Genomic DNA, 18,559 nt, shown 5'->3' with positions numbered 1-18,559 from the left:
CTATGAGCATTTGGAATGAATAGCAGTGTTTTAAGCAGTGCTTAAGTAATTTGAATATCTTAAAAATAAAACATGTTCTTGTTCTCGATTAGCTAGACAATTTCTCCAGGTCTCTTAACCTAATATACCATTAAAGATTTTGAGAAAAATAAGAGGCACGATGTGAAAGCCTTAGCACAGTACCTGGCTCATAGCAGATTAGAGGTCCACCAGCTTTCTCTGTGCAGGGCTAGATAGTAAATATTTTAGGATTTGAGGACTATAGCATCTCTATCACAACTATTCAAGTCTTCAGTTGGAGCACAAAAGCAGTCATAGATCGTATGTACACAAATGAGCATAGCTGTGTTCCAGAACTTTATTTATGGACGCCGACATTTGAATTTTATATCATTTTAGCGTGTTGTGAAAAATTCTTCTTGGAATAGTTTTCAACTATTTAAAAATGTAAAAAAATTGCAGGCCATTGAAAACAGGCAAAAAATATAAAATAAGACAAAAAAACAACACAGGCAGGGTAAAGGGGGTCAAATATATGGTGACAGAAGGAAGTTTAACTTTGGGTGGTGAACACGTAATGCAATATACATACGACATATTGAATTGCACACTTGAAACTTATATAACTTTATTAACCAATGTCACCCCAATAAATTTAATAGTAAAAAGACAGGCAGCATCCAGATTTGTCCTGTGGGCTGTACTTCGCCAGCTCCTGTAGGTCTTATTTATTTACTCTACTTTCTCTCCTTGATGAAGTAAGGTATTTTTATGAGCGTATTCCTATACATGATGTGTTTCTACATTGGATACTCTGGACAATACTACTTGAAAGGTCTACCAGCAGCAATTCCAATAGAACACTGAAGGAAGAAAGCTGAGAAAGATGTGAGGTTTTTACATCTATCACCTTTGCGAATGGTACATTGTAGTAGATAATTTTTAAAACCTGAAGATTCTTCTTGCTCCTCCGTTTTTCTCCAGACATCTGGTCCATCAAAATGTTCTCAGAATTCTACTCCCCTAATATCTGTGTAATTCATCCTTTTTCCGCCATCCCTAATATTCTTATCTTATTCAGGTTCACATTACCTTTTACTTGAATTACTGCAACACCTTCCTAACTATTCCCTATGTGTCCACTTACTCATCAAATCCTGAAATCAGAAATCACCAAATCATAACAATAAAAATCTCAAATAAAGCTTCCGCACTCCATTTTCACTTCAGCTGAGGACCTCAACAAACAGGACTGTGCGACAATAGCCTCCTGACCCATTTCTCTACTACAAGTCCCTCTTTACTCCACTTGGTATCTTTTACAGTGTAGAGTCTACATTACCACAAAGATCACTTGCATAACAAAACAACAAAACTAATTATCTCACTCCCCTGCTTTAACATTGCTATCAATTCCCATTATTAGTCAAGATTGGCACCCAGGCAAGGACAAAAGGAGGCTTGTGGGAATCTCGGCTGACAACAATGTGGAAGACCAACATATATGTCTTTCAGATATTTGGTCGATATTTATTTCAAGGAATACATCTAATGCTATGCTAAGAACGGCTATTTGTGCTATTATTTTAAGTAGTAAGTGTTGTTTTCATATTCATGCTTCAGCATTTTTACAATTTCATATTATCCCTAAGACCAATAATGTTAATTAGGTGTCATAAACTCTTCGTAATTTGTAGCTTGCTTTGTTTTGTAGCTTGCTCACTTCTCTCCCTTTACTTCCCCCAGTAATCTTGGCTAACTAATAGTGTTTTGCTATGGTACATTTAGAAAACACATATTGCTGTTTCTTCTTCCTCATATGTATTTGGAGTCACAATTCTCACCTCGACCCCTTCTATGAAAACTCGTAGTCTTACTTTAATGGTAACTTGACCATCTCTCAAGGAAATGATCTAAATTAACATAAGTACATTCTCAGTCATCTAGAAGAACACCTTATAACTAAACATTGTCATACATTATCAATGCTGATGTTGCTTTTTTTTATTTACATGCATGTTGACACCAGATAGTACCACTTTAAATTTTGAGAGGGTTGATTCGAAATGAAGGAGTCAGACTTTGTAAATTATATGGTCCTATACGAGATGTGCTGTACGTAATACAATTTTTTGGTAGTTAGAATAAAGTGGGGAGAGTGAGTAATCTCATAGCATATAGTAATACAAGCTGCACTCAATAATATGTCATTGTGCAGATGTATTCATGTGAATAGTAATTTACTTTCAGCAAAACAATACAAGGTATAACATTAAGTTAATGCTATTAATTTATTAGTTTTGTTGTTCATTGTTTAAGTTTTATAATTGATAAGCATTGTAAGCCTAAGGGATTTATTTATACATAGCTCTACTGTTGTTTATGTTTAAATAACATTATAATAAAACTAATTTAAATCAGCATTAACAACAAATTTTTTCCTTTATATTAGTCTATAATAAACAATACAAAATGATGCACAAAAATTCTCTGAATACCATTCTACATAAAATAATCAGGACTTCTGTAGGGGGGAGATAGCTAATTCCAGGTTTGAGATAAGAAATAAATAAGATGAGATTTTGTTATGTTGTTGTTTCAGTGAGCAAAAAAAACCATCAGACTAATGGGATCATGTCAAAAGTACATAAGCATCGAAAAATAATAATAACTGTAAGTGATTGAAACACATTGAATATGTAAAAGAAATACTGAAAATATTAAGGATACCGAAAGAGTAATAGAGAAAGATCTCCCCACCATCCCAAAGAAAACATTGGATACCATCTGAAGAAAATAAGATATCAACTCCTATTTCTGACATTAGCAATTAAAAGAACTCAGAATTTTATTCTGCTTTTCCCGTGCAAACTATTTCAGGATAACTAAATAGCACTAATTTGACGAGAGCAAGTTCTTTTCATAAGAAAAACTGTAGAAAAATGTAGAAATAAATGTAGAAAATCACAATTTTATAACCTCTAATGAAGTAACAGATCAAGCAGTGATTGTCAGTGGGTGAAACATTGGACAAAAGACTTATGGAAATTTCATAAAGGAGTTCAGGCTGTCATCACCTTAATCTTCTAATCAATTTTTCAGTATCTTCACCAATATTTTGATATTATCACGATTTTTTTTTTACTTCAGCTGGTCTAATATATGTTTAGTGATATCTCACCATGGTGTTTATTTACATTTGTCTGATAGCTACTTATGTTAAACATGTTTTCAAGTGTTTATTTGCCATATACTCTTTGATGAAGTATCTGTTCAAGTTTTTTGCCCATTTTTTAATATGGTTGTTTCCTTATTGTTGAATTTCAGAGTTTTATATATATATTCTGGATATAAGTCCTTTAACAGATATGTAATTGGTAGATATTTTCTACCATCATCACCTGCTCTTTTCTTTTTCTTTATGGTGTCTTTGACAGAGCAAGTTTTCAATTTTGCTGAAGTCTAATTAATCTTTTTTTTCTTATATAGATTATGCTTTGAAGTGGATTATAAGAATCCTTTGCCTAGTTTCAGCTCACAAAGATGTTCTATGTTTTTTTTTCCTGGAAGTTTTATTGTTTTAGGCTTAACATTTACATATATGAACTATTTTAAGTTAGTCTATGTATAAAGTGTGAGATTGAGGTTATGGTTCGTTTTTATGCATATGGAAGCCCAGAAGTTCCAACCTTTGTTAGAAAGACTATCTGTTCCCCAATGAGATTTGCACTTTTTAAAAAAAATCAAATCGTCATATTTATTTGAGCCTCCATCTATCCTATTTATTAGATTTCATAGATTTGTATATATCTATCTCTTCACCAATACCACATTGACTTGATTACTTAAACTTTTTAATATGTCCTAAAATTGGGTAGTGTGATTCTTTCGATTTTTTTTTTCAAAATGGTATTAAATACTCTCATTCTTTTTAGTATCACTTTGTCTTTATAAAAATTCTGCTGTTTTTTTTTATTGATATTGTGTGAATCTATAGACCTCTGAGGAACTTTGACATCTTATATCAATTTTTCTAATTCATACAACACAATGCGTTCATTTATTTAGGTCTTAGGTTATTTGAGCAGTATTTTATAGTATCAGCATTTAGATTCTGTACATGTTTTGTTAAATTTATACCTATTTCATTTTTTTGTAAGTACTGCAATTTTTTTTAAATTTCTGTTTCCAATTATTATTTTTCTTTAGTTTTAAGCAGTTTGATTATAATTTGTCAGGGCTTGGATTTCTTTGGATTTATCCTGTTTGGGGTACACTCAGTTTTTCTTTATTTGTGTATTTATATCGCATAATCTGCCAAATCTGTGACATTTTCAGCCATTATTTTTTTGAATATTCTTTCAGCACCATCACTTTTTTCCAGTTCTGCTGAGACTTTGACTAGTTTAGACATTTTGTTGTTGTCCCACAGATTCCTAAAACTTTGTTCATTTTTTCCAATCTTTTTTCTTTTTCCTGTTCAGATTGAGTAGTTTCTACTGGTCGAACTTCAAGTTCACTGACTCCTTCCTTTGTCATCTCTATTCTGCTCTTGAATCCAGAAAGTGAGGTTTCGTGTTTTTAAATTTTTTCAGTTATCGTGTATTCAGTTATTTTCAGTATTGTGAATTCACTTAGTTTGTCAGTTCTAAATTTTCCCTTTGATTCTTCTTTGTATATTCTATTTCTTTGCATATACTTTATTTTTTTACACAAAGACATAGTTTATATACTGATTTTCTTGTGTACTTTTATTCCTAAATAACTGAATTTACTTTAAGATTAATAAATATACTATTATTTTATAAAGTAGAGCATTGATTCCACTGATACTTTATTTTAATATTTTATTCAGGAGTGTTCTTGATTGCTTATTTGAACATTTTTCTCATAGCTGCTTTAAAGTCTTTATTAGATAATTTCAACATCTTTGTTATGTCATCATTTGTTCCTGTTGATTGTCTTTTCAAACGTAAGTTGAGATTTTTGTGGCTCTTCCTATTCTGAATAATAGGAATTGTGTCCTGTACATTTTGAGTGATGCATTGAGACTCTGGGTCTTATTTATATCCCATGGAGTATGTTGATATTTTTATTTTAACACACTCTTGACTTGTTTAGGTCAAATGAGAGACAGAAAAAAAAAATTGTGTTTTTCCTTACTCTCTCTGATCTTCAGGAATTCTCTTTTTCCTCTCCTCTAGCCAAAACTAGTGAATTTCTCATGGCTTTCTATCTCTGCATCCCAGTGCTCACTTTTGGGTTTCAAGTTACATGGAGTTAAGGTCTGGGAATCCTGAGGGGAAAAAAAGGTAAATTAATCACTAGTTCAATGGTGTTTTGAGTTCTGTTTTTCTACCCTGATCTTCCTGCTGAAGTTTACTTTTCAGAGTTCTCAAATAGCTTTCTATGTAGTCTGTTCAGGTTTTATACTTGAATTCAATAGGAAATAAAGGGACACATAAGTTTACTCCATCTTACCTGGAAGCAGAAGTTTCAAAGTAAACATTTTAAATTGTTTGAAATCTATTCAAAAATCATGTGTTTAGAAAACTTTTTACCCAAAATGCAAGGAATGCTCAACTATATGTCAAACGTTCTTGACAAAAATTTTTAGTATGACAATAGCAAGTGATTGATCATTGGATTTGGCAAAGAAAGTTATTGGAAATTTTGACCAAACATCTTTTGGGAGAGTGGTAGGGACAAAAGCCTACCACTCTCAAGACAGTATTGAATGAGAAAAGGAATGGGTTCAAGACGGTATTGAATGAGAAAAGTAAATAAAATGGCTAGAGACAATTCTTGTATTAATCAGTTATGGTTTTAGAGCACTGAAGCATAATGGCCAAGTATTAGTCATTCATTCAGTTAAGCAGTCGTTCACTCATTCACTCACCTATTCATTCAAAAAGATTTAGTACCAGGCACTTCTAGACACTGCAATAGAGATGTGAATAAGACAGTCTCTGCCATTGTAGAGCTTACATGCTTATAGATATCTAATATTTAAGCCAAAGAAGGAGCGAATTCACATGGACCACTTACCACTTTAAGGCCTATGGGCAAAATTTTTGAACTCTGCACATCAGTTTCCTCATTTGTAAAATGGGAATTTAAAGGATATTTTACATAATAGTGTTGTTAAAAATTAAAATGGAAGTCCTTATAAACATAATCCAATGCTCAGTCCATAGTAAAAACTCAATAAATATTAACTATTTTTATTAATCTTATCATCTTTATTAACAGAACAATTTGAATATATCCCTTCCCTGCATTATCTGCTGGGAATCTGAAATGCTTTACTCAAGGATAAATATTTGTGAGGGGCTATACACTTGCTTAAACTTTGTGCTTTGGAATAGTCCAAAGGTATGCTGGTCTACAGTCTGGGGGAAGACAAGAACCTTGACTAAGAGTGTTTCCTAATATCCATGGTGTAAAAAATTCCCATCATGGGTGATTTTAAGCTACCAATGTGGCATCACTGAATGTGGATTTGAAAACAGATGCACACAATTGACTTTAATGAGTCAGCGCATACAGCTCTAGCTAGCACACTATTGAAATATCCCTGCCACTTCCTGAATTCCTATAATAGGAATCCATCTCACTTCAAACCAAGTAAAATTTAGGCAACTTGTGACCACTGAAGTATTATTATCTGTAATGTTTCAACTACTTTGGAAAATACTTTGGCAGTATCTACAAAAGTTAAACATATGTATACCTGATATCTAACAATTCCTCTCCTAGGTGTATACCCCTAAGAAATGCATAAGTTAGCACAACAACCAAAAGACGTATACATGAACATCTGTAGCAGCATTATTTGAAATACCCCCAAATGGGAAACAAACCAAATGTCATGAAGTTATTCATTGATTCATATTCTTTGAGTCCCTACTATGTGCCAGATACTTGTCTAGTGTGTCTCTGCCTCTTGGAGCTTGCATTCTAGTTAAGGAATACAGATAATGAACAAAAAAACAAACTAACAAGTACATACAAATATAGAAAGTGCGATGAAGGAAAAGGAGTGAGTGCTCAAGTAAAACCTCTTTGAGAAAGTAATATTTAGGCTGAGACCTAAATTTTGAGAAAATTTTAGCCAGAAGAGTTGGGGAAGGAGCAACACACAGATAGAATAAGCACACGTGAAGGCTTGAGCCTAGAAAAATTATTATATATTTAAGAAATTGAAAGAAGGCCAATGTGGCCAGATCACAGTAGGTGAAAGGAAGAGCAATGCAAGATAAAGTTGAAGGCAGGCAGAACCCAGGTCATTCAAGGCCTTTTAAAAATGAGCTTGGATTTTATTTTATTCACATGAGAAGTTGTTGAAAGAACCTATTGATGCCACCTTTTAAATATTTTTGTATTCCCTGTCCCGAGGGCCTATATCATATTTCATTATCTCTCACGTGAATTATTGCAGTAGTTCCCTAAAGTCCGTTAACTGGTTCTGCTCCCTTCCTTCATTCTAAGATATATTTAAAAAATGCAAATCTAATCATTGTGCTCTCTTTAGTCTCTTTAGCGGTTCCTCTTTATTCTATAAGATAAAGTTCAACTCCTTAACTAGGCCTATAAAACATAGTGTACAAGACCACATCATGACTTTTGTGAGCCCTGGGCACTTTTGCCTTCTTCCATAGAATATATTAAAAATTATATTTTGTGACTGTTGGTATAAAAGCTAATATAATGCAGGATTCATGCATTATATATGTACATTATTGTTACATTCCTTTTTCCTTCTGATTTTATTTTAACTTTGCTATTTTAACACCATCATTTATTATTTCTGAATTTTATGAAACATTCTATTTAATTTTATTCTAAACTTTGTTATTGAAATTTGCTAATTTAGCTTTAGTTAAATTAAAGGAAGATGGATCAGTCTGCAAAATTAAAATTATATTTTCCATTTATATGATGGTCTGGAAAAGGAAAAACTATAGGTTGGAAAATAGATAAGTAATTGCCAGGAACTGGGGAAGGGAAGCGTAATTAGTTACAGAGGGGACACAGAAATTCTGAGAGTGTGTGGAACTCCTATATGGTATGGGATGATGGATCAGATAAAAGACATTAGTGGAAAAATGAATGAAATCTTAATAAAGTCTGTAATATAGTTAAAAAACAAAACAATGAAATCTTTAAAAATGTAATCAAAAGCCAACTGTTGCCAACTATTGTTAGATACATGACCAGCTTTAGATGATCCAAATCAAGTTATATGTATTTTTTAAATTGATAGATAGTTGACATATAATATGCTATTGGTTTCAGGTTCATTATTGTGACTTCATATTTATATATATTATGAAGTAATTCCCGTGGTAAGTCTAGTTACAATCTGTCACTATACAAAGTTAATACAATCTTATCGACAATATTCTATATGCTGTACATTACATTCTTATATCTTATTTACTTTACATATGGAAGTTTGTTCTTCTTAATTCCCTTCCCCTATTTTACCTGTCCCCCAATCATTACCCCCTCTGGTAAAGACAAATTTGTTTCTTGTATCTGAGTCTTTCTATTTTGCTTGTTAATTTGTCTTGATCTATAAATTCCAAATATTAATTGGAATCGTATGCTATTTTTCTTTCTATGTCTGATTTGTTTCACTTATGTTAATACCTCTAGATCCAACCATGTTGTCATAAGTGACAAGATTTCATTCTTTTTATGGCTGAGTAATATTCCATTTTACACATATATATCTACATGTGTGTGTGTGTGTGTGTATATATATATATATAGACATATATGTGTGTGTGTATAAATAAAATGAGGAGACTACTCCATATATACACATACACATACCATATTTTCTTTATCCATTCATTTGTCTATGGACACTTAGGTTGCTTTCATATCTTGACTATTGTAAATAATGCTGCAATGACCATAAAGGTGCGTATAGCTCTTCAAATTAATGTTTTTGTTTTCTTTGGGTAAATACCCAGAAGTAGAATTGGTGGATCATATGGTAGTTTTATTTTTAATATTTTGAGAAACCTCCATATTGTTTTCCATAGTAGCTGCAACATTTTACATTCCCAATGACAGTATGCAAAGGTTCCCTTTTTATCCCCATCCTTGCCAACATTTATTTTTTGTCTTTCTGATAATAGCCATTCTGACAGGTATGAGGTGATATCTAATCGTGGTTTTGATTTCCTTTTCTCTGATGATTAGTGATGTTGAGCATCTTTTCATGTGCTTGATGGCCATCTGTATGTCTTCTTAGGAAAAATGTCTATTCAAGACCTCAGCTCATTTTTAATTGAGTTGTTAGGTTTTTTTGCTATTAAGTTGTGTAGGTTCTTTATATACAATTGTCAGATGTATAATTTACAAATGTTGTCTTTTATTCAGTAGGTTACCCTTTCATTTTGTTGGTGGTTTACTTCACTGGGCAAAAGCTGTTTAAATTTGATGTAATCCCATTTGTTTATTTTTGCTTTTGTTGCCCTCGCCTGAGGAGAATAGTCCAAAAAATATTGCTAAGACCAATGTCAAAGAGTTTACACCTATATTTTCTTCTAGGAGTTTTATAGTTTCAGGTCTTACATTTAAGTCTTTAATCCATTTTGAATTTATTTTATATATGCTGTAACATAGCGGTCCAGTTTTATTTTCTTGCATGTCGCTATCCAGTTTTCCCAACATTATTTACTGAGGAGACTCTCTTCCCCATTGTATATTCTTCTCTCCTTTGTCATAGATTAATTGACTATATTTATGTGAGTTTATCACTGGGCTCTCTATTCCATTCCACTGATCTGTGCATGTATTTTGAGCCAGTACTATACTGTTTTGATGACTATAGCTTTGTGGTCTAGTTTGAAATCAGGGGGTGCGATAGCTCCAACTTTGTTTTTACTGAAGACTCCTTTGACTATTTGGGATCTTTTGTGGTTCTATACAAATTTTAGGATTCTTTGTTCTAGTTCTGTGAAAAATGCCATTGAGATTTTGATGGAGATTACATTGAATATGTATATTGCTTTGGGCAGTATGTGGAGAAAGAAAAATAACCATAGTCAGGCTCTCTCCCACACCCATAGCTAACTTATGAGCAGAAGAAATTCACCACTTCTCCCCTTATGCAACCATATGCCCAGTACACATGCACAGGCTTCTAACTCGGCAGTGCGCCACTATTGTTTAACCAGTGTATAAAAGGTGCCCATCACCATGTGAGGGGGTGTCGTGCCCTTGCTGGATAACACTGCCACCCTGCAAGGTGGGCTGTGCCCTTTCTGGAATAAAGAGCTATGTCGCAGTTGCCTTTGGCTCCCCGCATTTTCTTCCAACTGCCCGAGTCTTGTACCCCTTAGCTTGGAACTGTGAATCTGTAGCAATACAGTTGGTGTAGTCATGAGCAGGATGCCCAAGTAAGGGAGCCATCTGCCCCACCGGAGCATGGGAGAGACATGTGGCCCCCACAAAGTATGTGGTATCCTGTGGCAGCAGTATTGATGACTTGGCCTCCACCTGAGCCATGGGAGGCAATTGATTGGTCCCCAGTAAGTATTGAGAAGCTGCTTTGGTCCTTGTAGGTACAGCTGCTGGAAAAAGCTTGAGCCATGACTGGTTGAGTGGGCCTGAGTGCTTTTAATGGCTTCGAAGCAGAATATGGATGAAGCTGTAGTAGAGGCTGTGCGGGTACAGAAGCTTCGGCAAAGGCAGGTGCCTTGGATGCAAGGGTGAACAACTGGAAGCTGAGCTCCAAAAAAGTCCATCCTCAGAGTCACCCTCAGAGACAAGAGAACCATACCCTGATGGAATAGCTTACTGCTGCTGTGTGGACGTTTGGAATGAAGCTGGAGAACTCCCAGAGCATGTGAGTAATGGCAAATGTATGCTGAATTAGTGCAGATCATTCGTGAACTGAGCATGTGACAAGCTATGCGGGGACTGAATGATGAATGGTTCATAACTGGTATGCGGGAACTAGTATTAGAGACCACCCACTCTACCACTTTTAGCTCGTTGGTTGCCGTTCTGGCTCCCTATGTGGGGAAACATGTATGTGAAGTGACTACAGCAATGGCTTCTCTGGGGGATGTGGAGGTGAGATGCCGTGAGGCAGGAGGAAGAAGAGTCCCTGCGGTAATGCTCAGACCCCAGAGGGGCCAGAAAAAAAAGAAAGGCCCTATGCAGGGTCTTGTCCGGGTGACCCGAACACAAATGTGGACTGATTTGCCAGCTGCGGGAATTGATCAAAACAAGGTAGACTGCCAGCCTAATGCAGTGTTGCTAGAATTGTGGTGGCAGTTGAAACCTGAACAGCAGTTCAGGTGTCATAGCAGAAACCTCTCACTGAAAGAGCTAGGCTGGTGTCCTTGAAGGACTTTTTGAAACCCTAGAACTCTCTGTTAACCTTATAGGATCAGGGAGAAGGCCAAGGTACCTATTTGGAGGGAATAGGCAGGGACTGGAGGCAGCATGTAGAATTGGCAATCCACTGGTCCCCAAACAATGTGCAAAGAGTTCTAGACAGGGGCCAGCTGCTCTCTTATCTATGGAAATCCAGAGAGGTTTCCTGGGCCAGGTGCCTACATAAATGGCTATGGGGATAAGACTATTAAGACCAAAGGTGTGACTTTGCCTCTTGTAATGGGATGTTTGCCCCCACATCCATACAAAGTGTATGTTTCTCCAGTGCTGGAATACATCCTAGGGGTAGATGTGTTGCAAGGGATCAATTTGCAGATCTCTGCTGGTGAATTCCGTCTGCGAGTACAGGAGGTGAAGACTGCAGTGCGGTGAAATACTCATCACCCACCACAGAAAGTGCCAGAACCAAGGTGCATTGTCAATGTTAAGCAGTACTGCTTGCCTAGTGAATGTGATGACATCAGGGCTATGATCCAGGAATTGGAGAAAGCTCAGATTATGCACCCCACCCATAGTCCATATAATGTCGCTGTGTGGCCAATAAAGAAGCCTGATGGCTCATGGAAAATGACTGTGGACTATCGGGAATTGAATAAAGTGACTCCCCCACTGCATGTGGCAGTACCATCCCATCACGATCTAACGGATGAACTGACTACAAGGCTGGGAACATATCACTATGTCTTGGACTTGGCTAATGCTTTTTTCTCCATAGTTTTGGCTCCTGAAAGTCAAGCCCGATTTGCCTTTACATAGAAAGGAAGACAATGAACTTTTGTGGTATTACCCCAAGGCTACTTACATAGCCCAACAATTTGCCATGGGTTGGTAGCCCAGCATTTGTCAACCTGGACCCGACCGGCAATGGCGGAATTGTTTCATTATGTTGATGATGTCATTCATGTTAACTTCTGTTTCCCTTACAGATCTAGAGCAAGCGGCGCTGGTGCTGTTGCAGCATCTGAAAACATGACTGGGCAGTGAATGCAACCAAGGTCAAGGGACCTGGTTTATCTGTTAAATTTTTGGGTGTTGTCTATTCAGGTAAGATGAAAGTTATCCCTGGTGCTATAATTGATAAGATAGAAGCATATCCATGACCCACAACAGTTAAAGAATTGCAGTTATATCAGCCTTTTGGAGTACTGAAAAGTGTTCGTGTTCTACCTAGCATAACTATTATGGTTGTTGTATGGCCTAATCGAAAAGGGAGCTACATGGGACTGGGATGAAACAGTAGAGAAGGCATTTACCACCACCAAGTGGGCAGTGCAATAAGCCCAAGCCTTTCAGGTAACAGATCCAGGTAAACCCTTTGAATTGGATGTACATATAACAGCAAAAGGATATGGCTGGGGGCTATGTCAATGTTTGGAATGAACTAGGACCCCGGTGGGGTTTTGGTCCCAACTATGGAAAGGTACAGAGAGCAGTACTCCCTAATAGAGAAGCAATTAGGAGCTGTATACGTAGCTTTGCAGACCACCGAGTCAGTGACTGGCATGAACAAAGTGCAGGTGCACACTACTTACCCTATACAAGGTTGGTTATGTGAATGGATACAGACCCCCCAAACAGGTGGCCAAACCCCTATCCTGACATAATGGGGTACCTATCTGGAACAATGAAGTGCCATAGCTGCTAGCCCTCTGGCCATGGAATTACAGATGGTTTTAAGCCCAGTTGAGTTTACCACTGACAATATACTGGATGCTGCAGTTTCTACAGATTTAGAAATTATTTCTACAAAGAAAGGAAGCTGTCCATACCCACTGATGTGTGGTATACAGATAGGTCCAGTAGGAGGCAGGGAGCAAAGTGGGTAGCTATAGGGGTGCAACCAGCTACTGACCACATTTGGCATGACATAGGTATGGGCCAAAGCAGCCAGTAGGCTAAGCTATGAGCTTCGTGGATGGTTATAGCCCAGAAAACGGCCCCTTGACTATTTGTACTGACAGTTGGGCAGTATTTAAAGGCCTATGTGGAAATGGCAAAACTAGCTAGTGGGCCATAAACCCTTATGGTGATAAGCCATGTGGCAAGACCTATGGGAGATAGGGCAAGAAAAGGACATAACTGCGTATCATGTTATGGGTCGTGTCCCCTTGATAACTCCAAGAAATGCTGAGGTAGATGCGTTCTCTCATATGTGATGGCTGGAAAAGACTCCTGCCACTGACATGGCACACTGGCTCCACAGACTATTATAGCATTTGGGTGCCAAAACTATGTGGACAGTGAAACGACAATAGAATCTTCCCCTGAAGTGGGAAGATGTCACAGATTCCTGTGCCAAGTATCCGATATGCATCCGGGATATGCCACATCCTCGCCATATGAAATGAGAGCATGTGAAAGTAACAAGGGGGAAGGGTCCCATTAACCGATAGATTACATAGGACCTCTTCCAAAAGTTCAAGGGCCATTGTATGCCCTTATGGCAAGCTACTGGGCTATTGTTTGTGTGGCCCTATGTGGCCACAGACCAAAAACACATTAGCCGAGCTCTCAAACACTTATGTGCCTTTTACAGTAAGCCATAAATGATGGAAAGTGACCCAGGGACTCTTTACCAGGCATGAGATCCAAATGTGGACCAAGCAAATATGGATATTCAGCGGAAATTGCATGCCCCATATGATCCCCAGGCAACAAACATGACCAAACGGTGAACAACAGGCTGTTGAAACAGTGCCTACGAATAACCGTCAATCCCCCGGGACTGCAAAGTTGGGTATCCCACTTGTGGGACATGTTGTGGGACCTAAATGAATGACTTCAAGCTGGAGGTTCCTCTCTGGTAAAGCTGTTCTCATAGAGCCACAGCCCCAATTCAATTACAAGTAACTACCACTGAAACTCTGTTGAAACCTGGTCATGGACTCAATGGTAATAGACTCCTACGTGCCCCTACTTGTCTGAAAAGGGGAAAAACAGTGCAATGGATTCGGCCATGGAAAATATAGGCCCCACACTGTCAATGGGTAGGCCTAATGTCCCATGGGGCAAAGGACTAAAGGTGAACTTACAGGTCATTTCTTGGTTAGCGGCTGACTGGCCACCACAAATAACTGTGAAATATCCCACAGGAAAAATGGATGAAAAAGAAAGTACCATCCTAAGGGGAACATTTGTGTTGTCACTGTGGCCTATCATGAGTTCTCCCATGTTGTGTTATGTTGACACAATGAGAACAATGCTGCAAGGGAAACAAGTACTGCTGGCTGGGCCGGCTCCCCTTGGCAGCTGGCATGTATCTTGCCTGATGGAAAAGATTCACCTGTGTTTGTGCCGTCCTCCTTTTTTTCCAACCTTGGGCTACTTTAAGCAAATACCATGGTTAAATGGGCACATACCTATGCTGCAATCACAAATGTCTCACATTTTTGGGTCTGCATGGAGTTTCCTGTCAGCTCCTCTGCAGGACTGCCCTGGCATATACATACAGCTGATGTCACAGCATGGGAACTGCTAACCCACTGGGGACCCTAGTCACCCAATTGGACCGTCATCAATACTCAAATAGACATAGAGAAAAACTCGGCATGGACTGAACAAACCCTTACTGGAATACTCAGTACATGATGGATGGTCATGGCTAACTAGTGAAGGGGTGGAGCTGACTGGGGATATGCCCCATTGTATTGAAAAAAATACAGGAAATGCGGTGGCTCACTGGCTATCCTCTGCAGAAGTGATGGGCAGGCCTAATGTCCACTTGACACTGGGTCTTAACTCTCCTAGGAGATAGAGCATGCCTCCTAATGACATGTTCCCTGTATTGTTGTTATGGCATATGAGTACGGAGCCCTGCCCTCCTACAGCGATCACATGCCAAACCTCCATAGGTGTATAGGAGGAACCCTAAAGGGGTAAAGTGTACAGAGAAAGAAACATAACCATAGTCAGGCTCTCTCCCACACCTATAGCTAACTCCCAAATGGAAGAAACTCAGCACTTCTCCTCTTATGTAACCTTGTGCCTGGTACACATGAACAGGCTTCTAAATTGGCAAAGTGCCACTACTTTTTAACCAATGTATAAAAGACACTGACGCCATGTGAGGGGGTACCGTGCCCTTGCTGGATAACACTGCCACCCTGCAAGGCGGGCTGTCCTCTTGCTGGTATAAAGAGCTATGTTGCGGTTGCCTATGGCTCCCCACATTTTCTTCCAACTGCCCAAATCCCATAGCCTTTACCTTGGAACCATGAATCTGCAACAACACAGGTAGTATGGACATTTTAACAATCTTAATTTTTCCAATTCATGAGCGCACTATACCTTTCTATTTATTTGTGTAATCTTTAAGTTCTTTCAACAATGTCTTATAGTTTTCCAAGTATGAGTCATTCAACTCCTTGGTTAATTTTTTTCCTTTGTATTTAATTCTTTTTCTGTGCAGTTTTAAATTGTTTTCTTAATTCTGTTTCTGATAGCTCATTGTTAGTATATGGAAATGCAACTGATTTCTGAATATGAATTTTGTATCTTACTACTTTACTGAATTCATTTATAAATTCTAATAGTTTTTTTTGGTGGAATTTTTAGGGTTCTCTATATATAGTATCATGTCATCTGCAATAATGACAGTTTTACTTCCTTTCCAATTTGGTTGCCTTTTATTTATTTTTCTTGTCTAATTGCTGTGGCTACTTCCAAACCTATGTTAAATAAGAGTAGTGATAGTGGGAATCCTTGTCTTGTTCCTCATCTTAAGGAAAAAATATTTCAGCTTTTTACCATTGAGTGTAAAGTTAGCTGTGGGCTTATCACATATAGCTTTTATTATGCTGAGGTTCATTTTGTCTATATCCACTTTGTTGAGAGTTTTTTTTTTCATTAATGGACATTGAATTTTTTCACATGTTTTTAATGCATCTATGGAGATGATCATGAGATTTTTATCCTTCCGTTTTTAATGTGGTGCATTATGTTGATTGATTTGTGGATTTTGGATCATCCTCTCATCTTTAGTATAAATCCCACTTCATCTTTGGAATAAATCTCATTGAATGTATTTTTAAATTTGGTTTGCTAATATATTGTTGAGGATATTTGCATCTATGTTCATTAGAAATATTGGCCTGCAATTTTTTTCAAAGTGGCTTTGTTTAGTTTTGGTATCAAGGTAATTCTGCCTGTATAAAATGAATTTAATACTGTTACTTCATCTTCAGTTTTTCTTCGGAATAATATGAGAAGGATAGGTATTAATTCTTCTTTACATGTTTGGTAGAATTCTCCTATGAAGTTGTCTAGCCCTGGACTTCTGTTTGTTGGGAGTTTTTAAATTACTGATTCAATTTCATTAATTGTAATCAGTGTATTCACATTTTCTATTTCTCATGATTCAGTCTTGGAAAGTTGCGCATCTCTAGGAATTTATCCATTTCTTCTAGAGTTTTTTTTTTCAATTTATTGACATCTAATTGTTTGTAGTAGTAATCTCTTATGATCCTTTGTATTTCTGTGGTATTAATTTAAACTTCTCTTTCATTTTTCATTTTTATTTATTTGGGCCCACTCTTTTTTTTTCTTGATATGTCCAGATAAAAGTTTATTGATTTTGTTTATCTTTTCAAAGACTAGCTTGTTGTATCAGTGATCATTTCTATTGGTTTTTTTTTTTTGGTCCCTATTTCATTTATTTCTACTCTGATATTTATTATTTTCTTCCTTGTACTAACTTTAGATTTTGTTTATTTTTCTAGTTTCTTTAGGTGTAAAGTTATTGTTTATTTGGGGTTTTTCTTGTTCCTTGTATCACTATGATCTTCCCTCTTAGAACTGTTTTGCTGTATCTCACAGATTTCAGAAAGTTGTGTCCTCATTTTTATTTATCACAAGGTACTTTTTGATTTTCTTTTTAATTTCTTCAGTGACCCATTGGTTGTTTAATAGAGTGTTGTTTAGTCTCTGCGTGTTTGTTTTTTTTTCCAGTTTTTGTTTTGTAAGTGATTTCTAATTTTATGCCATCGTGATTGGAAAAGTTACTCAATAAGATTTTAATCTTCTTAAATGTACTGAGACTTCTTTTGTGACCTAATGGGATCTATTCTGGAAAATGTTTCGTGTGCACTTGAAAATAATATGTATTCTGAAATTTTTGGATAAAATGTTCTAAAAATATTTATTATGCTCATCATCTCTAAAGTGTCATTTAAGGACAAAGTTTCCTTATTGATTTTATGTATGGATGATCTATCCAGTAATGTATACATGGTATTAAAGACCCCTAAAACCATTATTGTTCTCTCAATGTCTCCTTTTATGTGCATTAATATTTTCTTTGTATATTTAGATACTCCTGTGTTGTTTGCATTATTATATCCTCTTCTTGGATTGACTCATTATTATGTAAATACATTTATTTGTCTTTTTTATAGTCTTTGTTTTAAAGACTATTTTGTCTGATATGAGTATTACTACCCCAGCTTTCTTTTGGTTTCCATGTACATGGAATATCTTTTTCCATCCCTTCACTTTCACTCTGGGTGTGTCTTTAGATCTGAAGTGAGTCTCTTGTAGGCAGCATATAGATGGGTCTTGTTTTGTTTTATTTATTTATTTTTATCTATTCAGCCACCCAAAGTCTTTTGGGTGGAGCATTCAGTCCATTTATATTTAAATTAATTATTGATAGGTATATATTTATTGCCATTTTGTTCATTGTTTTTGATTGTTTATGTAACTCTTCTCTGTTGCTTCTTTTCTTGGTCTCTTCCCTTGTGGTTGATGGTTTTCTACAGTGTTTTGTTTGGGTTCCTTTTTATTTTTTTGCGTGTCTATTGTAGGATTTTGGTTTGTGGTTACCATGAGATGTGTGTGTGTGTATGTGTGTGTGTAATCAGTCTATTTTATTGTGATAACCACTTAACTTAAAATCCATTCTAAAAGTACTACTTTTTAACTCTCCCCCACTGCATTTTGTAATTTTCACATCATATTTTACATCTTTTTATTTTGTGTATCCCCTACTTATTGTAGTTATGGTCGATTTTACTTCTTTTGTCTATTAATCTTCATACTAGCTTTTTAAGTGGCTGGTCCATTGCCTTTACTATATATTTGCCTTTACCAGTGAGATATTTTTTTTCATATATTTTCTTATTTCTAGTTATGGTCTTTC

General features: G+C 36.4%; 1 long non-coding RNA gene across 2 annotated transcripts in view; it reads left to right on the top strand.

The window, feature by feature from the left end:
* The window catches only part of LOC107498543, a 32,993-nt gene that overhangs the window by 591 nt on the left and 13,843 nt on the right, over window positions 1-18,559 (top strand). For both annotated transcript variants that reach the window (XR_001594094.2, XR_004952871.1), the window contains exons 2-3: window positions 10,584-10,867; window positions 12,351-12,468. This is a non-coding gene — a long non-coding RNA (uncharacterized LOC107498543). The remainder of the gene's footprint in view (window positions 1-10,583; window positions 10,868-12,350; window positions 12,469-18,559) is intronic.

Source organism: Rousettus aegyptiacus, unplaced genomic scaffold, assembly GCF_014176215.1.
Source record: "Rousettus aegyptiacus isolate mRouAeg1 unplaced genomic scaffold, mRouAeg1.p scaffold_m13_p_9, whole genome shotgun sequence".
Classification (NCBI taxonomy): Eukaryota; Metazoa; Chordata; class Mammalia; order Chiroptera; family Pteropodidae; genus Rousettus; species Rousettus aegyptiacus.
The sequence above is the reverse complement of the archived record's forward strand: the minus strand, read 5'-3'. Positions and strand labels throughout refer to the sequence as shown.